Genomic DNA, 13072 nt, shown 5'->3' with positions numbered 1-13072 from the left:
TTGATCATGATATCATCCACATAAACCACAGTCCCTCTCTCTGCTGCATGCAGAAGTGCCTCATTCAGAAACTCATTACCACTGTTGTTATAACCAAAGGCAGTGCTTTTCCACACATCCTGTTTTTCTTGGAAGGTGAATCCAAATGGGTTTTGTATGTCCATTGCTAATGACACACACCAATAACCAGCTGTCAAATCCAAAGTGGTAAAAACTGCTGAAATTAAATCTGTGCCAGACCTTGGTTGATGAATGGAAGGGGCCACATTGACACCGGTACCCTCTTGTTGAGTTTCTTCAGTCTGCACATAATCACCACTGATCAGTGGGCTTCAACACACCTAATATAGGTGTGTTTGAGGTTTTTATTCATTTCTGCCAGTGACTCTAAACAGACCTAGTGACCTATTGCCTCTGGCAATGTAGCATCTCTGGTCAATAAATCCTTAATTTCTAAAACTGATTTCCTTAAGGGGTTTTTCTCCAACTCATTTGTGCATGCATCCACAGCATGGGGTGTCAGGGAGGAGCTCAAGACACTCCTTTTAAGGACTGTCTCCACCCTAACACCTAGCTCTACACATACTCTCCACACAATCTGAGATTGGGAAATCTCCCCTCCCCCTTGTTTGCCCTGGTTGCCTGTAGATCCCTTGCTGTATAATCACTCTTCCCTTGGTCTCTGAGGAAAGGTGAGTTTGTCCTCTGCATTCCCCAGCGAGAAGGTTCACCAGAGAATGCTTGCAGGTGTACCACTTTGGTGGACAGAGTTCTAGGTGCTAGTGTTCCAGCCACACATCGGCTTTCCAAGCAGCAGTTGCTTAGTGTGCTAGTAGACAGTACATTGGTTTTCTGAGGAAAGGTGAGTTGGTCTTCTCTAATTCCAGGCCAGGAAGGTTGCCAGTAGGCACAGTTTTGGGCACCAGTGTCTCAGCTGGGAGACAGGCTTTCCAAACAGCAGAAAACTCCAAGTATACCCCTGAAGTGGGTGGATGGAACGACTAGTTCCTTCCTTGTAAATCTTTAGCTGCCAACACCTCAATGGCCAAGGCTTTTGGGCAGACCGTAACTCATCAAAGTTCTGGCAAAAACCTTTTCCTTCTGATCTGCAAACATGGTTCAAATAAGGAGTGGTCTCACCCTCTCATATAGTTATTTTTCCACAGTGGATTGGTCTTTTTCAAGCTTTCTTTAAAGGCTACTGTAATGAGGTTTTGCCTTGTCATGTCAGTTCAAAGGATATGCAGGAAGGGGAGAGGAGGCAGAGGAAGGGTTAGTAGTGTAAGAAATTTCAAGGTGGTAGAAACCCTCTCTTGGTGTTTATTTCTCCTCTGTGCTACCCAAAATGTCCCCCTCCATGGTGTGCCCTACATCAAAGACCCTGCAGTAATTAACTCCCAAACATGAGTTCCCCATTGTATTGTGACAGGGTTTCCTATGAAACATTTGTCCCCATCATACCACCTTGGTGCAACAGATTGTTTTGGGTGACACTCAGCCCCAAACAGTTCTACACAAAATTTTACAGTTCTAAAAGTCACTAGAAACCAGTTTGACAAGACAATACAATGGCATTGGTTATGTATGTATCAATCTGCCACCAATCCTTGAGGATACATAGTTAACTATTGAACAGTTTCTTTACTTTCAAAGGGATTTCACTCTTTAATCCAAAAAGGCCAACACAATATTTAGAATGACTTTGCAGCACTACAAAATCAAGTATATGCTAGCACCAATTCAGCAATACAAATACATGTATTTAACTGTCTAGAGAAACATACACATCTTAAATAAGCAAATGAAAAATGGGAGAAAACACAGAAAAATCATGGATTAAAATGGAGGTAGTAAAGGACATTAACAGTAACCTGGACTACTTGTTTGCATTAAATGTATTTATTGATGTGTTGTAATGAGCCAATCTTGTAATCAATCATGTTGTAGTGTCCCAAGAGAAAGGAAGGGCAAATAAGGGGAAAAGGGAAGTAAAAGTAGTACAATGGGGGCAGTCTGATCATTCAAACCCGTGGGATATTCCAGATAAGTTATGTGCAAGAGGAAGGGGGCAGGGTAAGTGCAATACAATCAGGTTAGACAGGCAATGAAATGCTGTAGTGCTTGCTGGTGGGAACTATATAGTACAAACCGTGTGCTTGGAGTAACGATGCAGGAGTGTCTGAAGTTTATGATGCAAAATAGTCAAACACCAAGGTGTCAGTAACCAGACAGTTCAACTGTCAAAGGAGACATTTAAAAGGAATGTCTTCAAACGTTGTTTCTAAACTAATGTTAATTGTGTACTCATTTCTGCATAGTGGTTAGGATATTTCACATGGAATTGCCTGTCCTGCGTGGGAGTCTGTCACTAAATGTCTTCTTGCTCACATGGTCAAGGGAGAGAGTAGAGGAATTAGCTGATCTTTGGACCCTAATAGGACATTGCTTGGTGATAGTTTGGTGTATGTCACACAGTGCTGATGCCCCATATGTTTTGTGGTTAATGGGCAAGATGTTAAAGTAGATAAGCTTACTCACTGAGAACCAATGCAAGGATTGAAGTATGTTGTTTTAGGCCATGCCTAAGATCAGTCTGGGTGCCTTGTTTTGCATTGCTTGTTGCTAATGAATCAATCGCTTAGGCAAGTCCAAGTGCAATAGCTGATACAGGACATAACCAAAGCCCTGGTAATCTCCACTTCATGAGAAGAATTTAACAGATGAAGAATTTCTTTCAGAAAATATGTCTTCCTAGTCATATTCTGTATATGGATATCAAAGCCCTAATGGCTTAACAAATAATACATTGAAAGCGGAACCAGAAATTTGGGCTAAACTCTTGTGTCTGCTATTCCAAGATGTAGTTAATTCTGGTAAAGACCCAACCAGTTGGCAGACCGGCCATATTGTTCCCATCTTTAAGAGAGGTTTACGAACTCTGGTCAAAAATTATAGACCAATCTCTCTCATTGATGCAGACTGTGAGCTTTTTGCCTCTATGCTTCTCTCCCAGCTTAATGTCTGGATTATGGAAAATCATATTCTCCCAAAGAAACAAACTGGCTTCAGGGTCGGTCATTCTACCAATCTCAATGGTATTATTTTAAATGCCTTACAAAGTTCAACATGGGGAAAATATTGGTGATTTTCTCTATGTTGCTTCAATTGATCTTTCAAATGCATTTGATTTGGTAATTAGGTTGAGACTCTGGGAAAAACTAACCAAGTGGGGGATCCCGGCAGGTCCTCTTACTCTCATCATGGCAATGTATGAGAACTCGGGGGTCCATATTAGGATCGATCTTGAAGGAATGCTCTCTAGAAGGATAAGGACTCGTATTGGGGTCAGACAGGGCTGTTCGTTAGCTCCATGCCTTTTTATCCTTTAGTTGGCAGATGTAGGGGAATTTCTTGGAAACACAGGCATGGTGAATCCAAAATTAGGGGATCTTAGGCTCTCATGGTTGGCATATGCTCACGATTTTCTTCTCTTTAATCACACCAAAGTCGGTTTGCAGAGGCTTATATGCAGATTTGAAGAATATGCCATTCTTAACGGGTTAAAAATCAACTCGAGTAAAACCTGAACAATGGTCTTTTCTAGGGGGAGAAAAGGTAACAAAAAATGGAAAATCGGTGGTGAAAACATCATCAGGGCACATAAAATTGTCTATTTGGGATTCCTTATTATGGCCCAACCATCGGCCATGGAATTAAGACGTTCCCTTAGACATAAAATACTCCCGCTTATTTCTCAATCTATTAAGTTAGACAATAAATATGGCATGTTTTCCTTCAAACCCATAGTAGATTTCTTCAAGGGAAAGGTGATTCCAAAACTAATATATGGAATGGAATTGCTTTATTTAGCCCTCCTGGCCTTTTGGGACACCCTTGAGGGTATCTACTGGAGAAAAGTTATGAAACTGCCTCACTGTGTTCCAATAGCGGCCATAAGGTATGAACTGGGTTTAGTTTCTTTGCGTGCCTGAATTCTGTGGAGAGTTCTCACACTATTTTCTGCCCTGCTCTCTCCTAAACAGGACACCTTCTATGTTGATGTGGATAAGACGATCCTTTCGCAGGGATGCCTAGATCAAAATGTATATCTCTCAAGATTTAGTGACCTCTGCGACAAGACACTATCAGATATTTCCACTGATAGGGACACCCTGTTAACTAACCCTAATAAAGTTAAAGAATGTCTTTTCAGTTGCGATTGGAGTAATACGCTGGAAACATTGCATGCCTACTCATCTCTCCGTGACCTCCAATTTGACCATAAAAAGAGAGTCTCCCTGTCTTTTATTTTGACTCAATTTCCTAACCGCTACTATCGCTCACTTCTCCTCAAACTTAGATGGAATATACTCCCTACTAGGGAAGTCCTGCATAGAAGGAAGGAGATTAGTGAGTTGGACCTCTCATGCCGTTTCTGCCATACTCCTGAGGTAATTGAATCTACACGCCATTTTTTCTTTTTAGATTGCGTTGCTCTGAAAGGTCTTAGGGATATCTATCTAGGTAGATTCAACACTCTGGGATTATTGGGGTCAGAAAACCTTTTTCTCAGTGTCTTTCATCTCTAAAACCAAAAATGGGCTTGTTGTGGTGGGTTTTATCAAATCATTAGATTTGTATGCCCCTTTCTTTTGATTATTATGCATGTTTAATTTGAACTTCCTATACCTTCAACTATACCATCTATGTATATAAAAATCTGAAATTAAATTGACAATTCTGTTAAAACTTGTTTATACGTGAATGGAAGCTGCCCCTTTTTATCCACTAAACATTGTGTCGTACTTTAACTTGCACTGAATTTTTAAATCGATTTGCTTTATGTTTCTCATTCATAGAAATTGGATATGTGGGTCTTGCTGTATCTTTTAACATATTTGTAAAGAAATCTATGTGTAATGTAATTGTTCTTTCTCAATGCTCTTTTTCTTTGTTTCTTTCTTTGTTTTTATATTGATGCTCCTTTTCTTTTTCTTTTTATTCAATGAATTTGTAAAGGTTTCTTTTGTAAACCATACACAATAAAAAATAAAAGTAAAATATCAAAAGATCAAAGGTAAATCCCAGATTTATTTCAGCAGAAGCAAGTGTAGGAGCAGTAGCCATAGTGGTGGTTGTGGAGTGAACGTAAGAAAACTAAGAGTTGCAGAGCCTAAATAAATTAGCTCTGTAATTGCTGTGTTGAGAAAAAGGCTTTTGCAAATCCTCCAGTCTTTAATGGTAGCCAAGTAGGCAGAGATATATTGAATTTGAAGCTCAGATCACATTGCCCTGCTCCAATGTGATCTAGATGTTAGCAGTCTAGGTGTGAAGTTTCTGTTCCCTTGATAGGTCGACCTCTGACTTGTGGACATGAAGTATGACGTTCAGTTCACTAGAACATATTGATGGTTGTGTGGCAATAGTTTTTCCACAATTCTACCCAGGAGTATTGGCTATTAGCTTATAGTTTGCCAGGATGGAAGAGTCATCATTAACATTCTTTAATAGTAGTGTGATGCAAGTCTTTGTCAAAGCTTTCAGGAAACAACTCATCCTGAGGGATCTGTTTAGCAAAGCTACAATGCTGGGAACGAGGTGGACAATATCTTTCTTTATTGTAGTTGCTTGACAGGGTTGGACTTGTTCTGAAGAACTCTCAATTCTTGGTATGCTTTGCTGATCTTGGGCTTGTGTTGAAAGGGGAGTTGTGCAGGGATGAACATGGTTGTCAATCCTAGTTTAGAATCACTTTATTTTCTCTGGCAAGAAAGAGAACATTTTCAAATCTGAGTCCAGTGATAACACAGGGGCAGAGAATTCAGAGGGGAGAGTTCATTCTTCTTCGTCAGCATGTCTTCTACTTGATAGTGGTTGGAAATCTCTAACTTGATTCAGACAGTTACATTTTTCTTTTTGCATTTGCATTGAACTGGCTTATGTTTACTTTTCAGCAGGCCCCACTCAAGGTCAAAACCAGTTGCTCCTATTCTGTTTTGTTTTATTTCTTCCTATGGGTGGTAATGCGGGCCAATAAATCCAGGTTTCCAGTGATTTCATGTTGCAGTGTACTGTGCACACCATATGGGGAACCTATGGCAATCCCTGTTACATTGATGATCTGAACGAAGAAGACTGTAGGGCACACCTCATAGTTCTGATATTTATGTACTTGTTGTTTTTGGATTGATAAGAGATATGGGGTGAGATTCTCAAAACCTTTTTTGGCGTAAGTGCAGAAAAAGTGTGACGGCCCAATTTGCAAAGGGCATCTAAATGAGCGCATCTCATATGCGCTCATTTAGCACCCTTTTTCTGCCTGTGCACATTTGCACAATAGGAGGGCGTTTCAGGGCATCCCTTTGCACCTTTTAACACAGGCACAGGGGGAGGCACACATTTGTTTTTGAAGTGTGACAGCCGCGGGTTAAGCTACGGCTGTCACACTAGCATTTCCATCCCCAAAAAGGGATGGAAATGTTTGTTTACTCAAACATTTTACAGAGACGGTCTCTTTGCTCCACTATCCACCCCCTTCTGAAATGTGCAGGTCACCTTTGAAAATATGGGAACTGCACAGTCCTGAAAAGTGCAAATGAAATGAGTGCATTCTCTGTGCTGCTTTAATTTGTACTATTTTTTGTGAATCTGGTCCATGGAGTTCATGGTTATAGTCAGCTTATTTGTGAGTATTTTGTGACCTGATCTGGGCAAGAGAGTGACCGCAATGTTGTTGAGCATCAATGACCTCCCCCAGTGAGACAAGAATCCAGTGTATGTCTTTCAATGTGAGATGTAGCAGAGGGTCACATGGTGATGGGTAGTGTGATACAAAAAGTCAAGGCATGCATAGTAGTGAAATTGTCAGGGGCATCTAACCAAACATTAAAATACCACAGTATGAGAATGTCATTGGTGATGGTCTCAAGATTGAATACAAAATCCAATCATGCATTTAAGTCCTGGAAACACCACGTGCATCCGTATGATAGCAATCGTAGGGGAAGTATTGAAATGTAGGAGAAATTAAACGAAGATTTCAGAGCATGTTGTTATCTAGGTGGTAGCGTGAATGCAGGGGATTTGAGGGCAACTCTCCCCCTCCTGTTTTATAAAATCTATTCTTAATATGGATTTTGGAAGGTAGTAATGGGGTGTCAAAAATTGTGGTATAATTGTCTGATTACCACATGTCCATAACCACCAGTCAGTCAGTGTCCATGTCTGGTGGGGTTTTGGCAGACATAGCATTTACGGTGCTGCTGTTGAAGAAAGTCCCAGGGTAAATGCAAGTGAAGATCACCTGAACTTTGGACAACTCAGTACCTAGGATCATGAAAGGGTCTATAAAATGCAAAGGCAGAAGGCAGAGCAAAGTCAGACTCTATCAAAGAGTCTGGAACAATTGGAATGTCCCTAAGACCCTTTGGTGCATATAACTGCTCTAGGAGGCACAGATACATGTGTAGAAGCCCCTCAAGGTCTTGTGGTTCACCTGAACCATGATAGTACCACTCCTGTAGTTATTGGTGACCAAGTCAAATAGGGATGTACTTATTCAATAATCAACCTTGTACCTCCATTACTATAAATCAACCATGTTCATTTCCTGCCTGTGAAATGTAAAGAAAAATGCACGTTAGTAGATTCATATCACCTGGAATCCCCTCACCTGATTCACATCATTAAGAAACATATGCAAGAAATAACAGGGTAGCCCATAATGCTAATTCATTCTGTGCATGTGCCATAGATCGATACATCTTGAAACGTGAATATCTCAAACTTTTGAGATTTTTGGCTGAAGCATATTTTCTCTATGAGAAAACCCCACGTTAAAAGCTTTTCAAAATGTGATCAAAACTATTTTTTTTTTAAAAGAAAAACAGTGGTGCAATGACTTTTTCCTGTGGAATGCTTCCAGACGTTGGGCCTCATTACGACCCTGGCGGTAATCTGCCGTCATTACCGCATGGCGTAATGAGCATTTACGCCATGGGCCGATGGCGTAAAGAGCGGCACATTACGACCCATCGCGCACGAGCATCACGCCATGGCGGTAATGCAATTAACGCCACCGCGAAAGGCCCCTACCGGCATCGTCGAGCAAGGTGCACTTCCGCCACCGTAAGTAGCGGCCACCGTAATTAGCGGCCACCGTAATTAGCGGTGGCCGCAATTAGCGTTCACCGTAAAAAGCAGAACCGGAAATAGCGTCATCGCGGCGGAACGGGAAACAGCACGTCGGCCATCTTTAAAAACACAATCCATTGCCATCCTACCGAACAACACCAGATCCAACCCAGACACCTGTCCCAACCAATCACCCACCCATCCAACTACCCAAAAATGCCTAAAGTTGTTAAGAAGGCATGTGACCGCCAGCGCCAGGAAAGATTTAGCCGGGAGGAACTCTGCATGCTTGCGGAGACCCTGCAAGACAACGCAGCTGTCGTTTTCTCCCCGGAAATGACCAGGACAGCGATAGCGAAAAAGAAGGCCATCTGGGCCCTGGTGGCCGAGCGCGTCAGCATGGTGGGGACCATACCCCGCACACCACAGCAGTGCAGGAAGCGCTGGGATGACCTTCGCATACGGGTCAGAGCCGTCATCTCTGCGAACCGCAACCTTGCCCTGGGTACCGGTGGAGGTTCGGAATCCCCACTAAAACTCCAACCGTGGGAGGAGATTTGTGCAACCACGATTGGCATGGAAGGCATTGAAGGCGTCGGAGGGATGGAAAGGGGAGCTCCGACATCAGGCGATGAAGGTAGGTGCCTCAAACAATACATGCCATAGTCACTGCAGTCCATTCACGTGTAGCACAAGGTTGCCCTAGAGTGTAAATGCAATACATTAGCTCCACACTGCCCATAGCCACATGCGAGCACCACCCTGTATACACTGCTGGCACCCACATACCTGCATTCACATTCCACACAAAAAGGAGACAACCTGCATGGCCCTGCCTGAAATCTGCCTCATCTACTGACCAGAATCATGTCAATCATTGTCATTCCAAAGTCCGCAGACCTATCAATAACGCCCTCCCTCCTTTGCTCCACCACAGGCACAGATTCACACCCGGAGGACCAGGACACCCCTGCGACGAAGAGAGCCAAGAAGGCCAATAATACCATCCCCGCACCCTCAACCTCAGCTGCAGTGAGGCAGACCCCACAACAAGCAGAATCCACTGCAAGCAAACCGGACGGGCCACTGGCAAGCACCCCTGTAGGCAGCAGGCCAGCAGCAGCAGCTCCACCAGTACCAACATTGCCTGCCACAGAAGGCACCGGGTCTGCGGCCAGCAGCAACATGGGAGAAACAGCTGCAATTGCTGCATGTTCAGACTGTGACATTGAGGAGCACGAAGTCAGAAGCCCCACTGACCTACTACATTCCCCCTGTTTGTGAGACGCCAGCCCCCATGAGGATCACACACAGGAGCACACAGAGGTAGAGGAGTGGCCTTCTACCCCATGCCCAGTCCTCAGTCCACAGGAGGGGAGCAGCCCCTCCATCACACCACCAGCACTGGGCATGGCCCAGCAGGGGCAGCAGTCCCTCGAGGACATCATAGAACGGCAGCAACAACTGTCCACGATGCTGACTGAGCATGCCGCGGAATGTGTGGGGGCTAGGGCAACCATTGAACAGGCCACGGAGACCCTAAGGGCCGAAGTAGCGCAGAGCACTGCCACCCTGAGGGATGCCATGCAGGCCATGTCCAGGGACATCTGTGGTGAACTTGCCAGCTTGCGTTGTGCGCTCACTGAGCTCACCCACACCCTACAGGACGTGCATGCACGGGGGCAGGCAGGGACATCCTCCGCTGCCAGTTCTGCACAGAGCAGCCCCGTCCGACGTTCCGGACGTAACCTGCGCTCCACAGCCAGGGGTGCCCCGGGGGCCCGGAGAGGGGGCTTGTAACAGCCTGTGGCCACTGTCACAGGCATCTGTTGACACCTACATGGGGTGTGTTGGGGTGTGCAGGGGGGAGGTGGGAGGGGGTGTGTTGGGGTGTGCAGGGGGGAGGTGGGAGGGGGTGTGTTGGGGTGTGCAGGGGGGAGGGGGGAGGGGGTGTGTTGGGGTGTGCAGGGGGAGGGGGGAGGGGGTATGTTGGGGTTTGCAGAGGGGAGGGGGTAGGGGGGAGTGGTTGTGTCACGACGTTTTATGATTGAAATACACTTTTTGCTTTCCCGAAATGAAATGTGTGGACATTTTCATTGCATATGTGTGCTTTATTGGTGTACAGTCCACAGTGTGCATGTCCCAGAGACACACAGTGCCCCAAGTGCAGTCTCCATGTGATACACACAAGCCGTGTGTGCTAGAAGCAGTGGTCGATGATACTTTGGCGCATTGCACGCCCCTCCTGTGCATCGCCTCCTCCATGGGGTGCCGCCCCATCTGCACCCTCCTCATCCTCATCGTCAGGTGGTTGCAGTTCTGCGTCAGGGGGCAGGGGCACATTCCGTCTGACGCACATATTGTGTAGCATGACACATGCCATGACGATCTTTGCCACCTTCTCATGGCGGTACAGGAGTGCCCCACCAGACCTGCTGAGGCTTCGGAACCGTGCCTTCAATAGGCCGAATGTATGCTCTATGACCACACGAGTACGTGTATGTGCACGGTTGAAGTCCTCCTCGTGCTGGTTCTGCGGGTTCCGGACTGGTGTAAGGAGCCACCTCTTCAGGGGATAGCCTGCATCACCTGTATGTAGGCGAGAATGTATGTGTCAGTCATGTCGTCTGATCAAGAACATGATGTGCCACCATGGCTTGCATCCAACTGTTACTTTGGCTCACTTCTACATTCACTAATTGATTCACGCAATGCAACCAGTATATGCTCATGGCTCCCAAGGCCTGTTTTGCATGCCATCACCCAATGTATGCAGAGGTGTTGGTGCATTGTGAGTGCCCATCCACTGTGTCCGTTCATGCCATTTGGTTAGTTGGCCTGGCACATGTCCTGTGATGGCAATGCGCACATCATTGCAACATTGCTGTGGGCCTCATCATGACCGCAGTGAGCAATGCTGATGTAGACAGGGACATTGTGGGGGCCCTGCTGTCTGTGTAATGGTGTGTTGATGTTTCTGTCCGTCATGTGCCTCCTTCGTGGGCAGTTATGGGGGACAGGCCTATCGGTTGATGGTGTTTGGTGACGTGCATGTAGGTGATTTTCATTGTTGACAATGTGGTCTGATTTGGTAGAATGCACTTGCAGATGGTTGTGTCATGGTTGGGACACAACCTCATTCACATGGTAGGGCTGCATGCATTGGCTATTGGCTTTACTGGTGTTGGGTGGAGTATGGGTTGCTTCGGGGTATCCTCTGTCTCCGTTCTCTCTGCTACTCACAGCCAGGTGGAGTATGCATCATCCCCCCCTTTCAGCCAGGTGGAGTATGCATCATCCCCCCCTTTCAGCCAGGTGGAGTATGCATCATTCCCCCCCTTTCAGCCAGGTGGAGTATGCATCATTCCCCCCCTTTAAGCCAGGTGGAGTATGCATCATTCCCCCCCTTTCAGCCAGGTGGAGTATGCATCATTCCCCCCCTTTCAGCCAGGTGGAGTATGCATCATTCCCCCCCCTTTCAGCCAGGTGGAGTATGCATCATTCCCCCCCCCCTCAGCCAGGTGGAGTATGCATTGGTACGTCATTCACCTGCCCACTTCCATGACATTGGACTCACCGAGTAGCCAGGATCTTGGGCCTGCATGTCGCTCCATGTAGCGTGGTATTGTGGAGTTCCTCAGGACCATGGAATCATGGGTTGATCCGGGGAATCGGGCACAACAATGTGTGATGATCTTGTTGGAGTCACAGACCATTTGCACGTTGATTGAGTGGAACTGTTTCCGGTTGCGGTACGGTACCTCCATGGCACGTGGAACCACCAATTCCACCTGGGTGCAGTCGATGGCACCGATGCAACCGGGTATGCCGGCTAGTGCATGGAAACCCACTTTGGTGTTTGCAATCTCCTGGGCAGTCCGTGGTAATGAGATGTGGTCGTCTGTGTGCTTGAGGAGGGCATCGAGCACTTGGATGAGTGTTCGTGAGAATAATGGTTGTGAAATGCCATGCAAGTGCCCCACTTTGTGCTGGTAGGTGCCTGTGGCCAGGAAGTGTAGTACAGACACTACCTTCAGTAGGGGTGGGATGGCGGTTGGAGTTTCTATCATGCTGACGATGTCGTTGTGTGTCATGTCTACGATGGCGGTGATAGTGTCCCGGTCCAAACGGTACAGGGTGTGGATCTGCCCAGCAGTGAGGTTGAATGGATTGGCTCTGATGGTTGGGATTGGGGGCTGCCTGCGTGGTGGCACTGGCTTGCCCTCCTTCTCCTCCTGCGTCTCCTCTGTGCTGCCTGTTGTTGTTGTTGCTGTTGTAGCACTTGCATTGCTATCAGGTCCTCCAGCCCCAACATTGCTAGTCGTATTGGTATCATTGTGGAGTCTGACTGGGTGTGGGAAGGGTTGGGGTGTGCTCTTTTTGTACTTCCTGAGTCTGTATTGCCTTCACCTGTGCTGTTTCTGTGCACCTGTGGCAGCTGCATTCACTTTACATGGCCCTTTACGGTTGGTTCGCGATGGCGTAATTAGCACCATGGCGGTAAGGTACTTAACGGGCTGGGTGATGGCGTTAGGTGCATGTCTGCTTGGGTCGGCATTCGCGTACCTTTCCACCATGGCGCTAAGTACGGTGTGGGAGGTCGCGTGCGCGCCCCCTTGGCGCAGTTAGCGGCAGCGTTAACTACGATGCCGCTAATGGCATCGTAGTTAACGGTCACGGGTCATGATCGGACCTGGCGGAAAACGATGGCGGTAACCATTTACCGCCATCGTTTTTCACTTAGCGCCAGGGTCGTAATGAGGCCCGTTGTCATAAATGGGTTCAAGAGTTAATAAGATAAGTTATTTTCGAAAACTCCATAGAGAATTCATCTTAATCATAAGTATGTCAAGCCAAGCGCTAGCACAACGGTATATTATATAAACCTTTTTTGTTATAAAATAGTATGAAACAGTATTATTGTCATGACTAAAAAGTC

The 13072-nt window shown here is 46.0% G+C and overlaps 1 protein-coding gene across 7 annotated transcripts in view; it reads left to right on the top strand.

The window, feature by feature from the left end:
- The window catches only part of KHDRBS2 (KH RNA binding domain containing, signal transduction associated 2), a 2055883-nt gene that overhangs the window by 355605 nt on the left and 1687206 nt on the right, over positions 1-13072 (top strand). The window lies entirely within an intron of this gene.

The sequence above is a fragment of the Ambystoma mexicanum genome, chromosome 4p (genome assembly GCF_040938575.1).
Source record: "Ambystoma mexicanum isolate Mex_15411 chromosome 4p, UKY_AmexF1_1, whole genome shotgun sequence".
In the NCBI taxonomy this organism is placed as follows: domain Eukaryota; kingdom Metazoa; phylum Chordata; class Amphibia; order Caudata; family Ambystomatidae; genus Ambystoma; species Ambystoma mexicanum.
The sequence above is the reverse complement of the archived record's forward strand: the minus strand, read 5'-3'. Positions and strand labels throughout refer to the sequence as shown.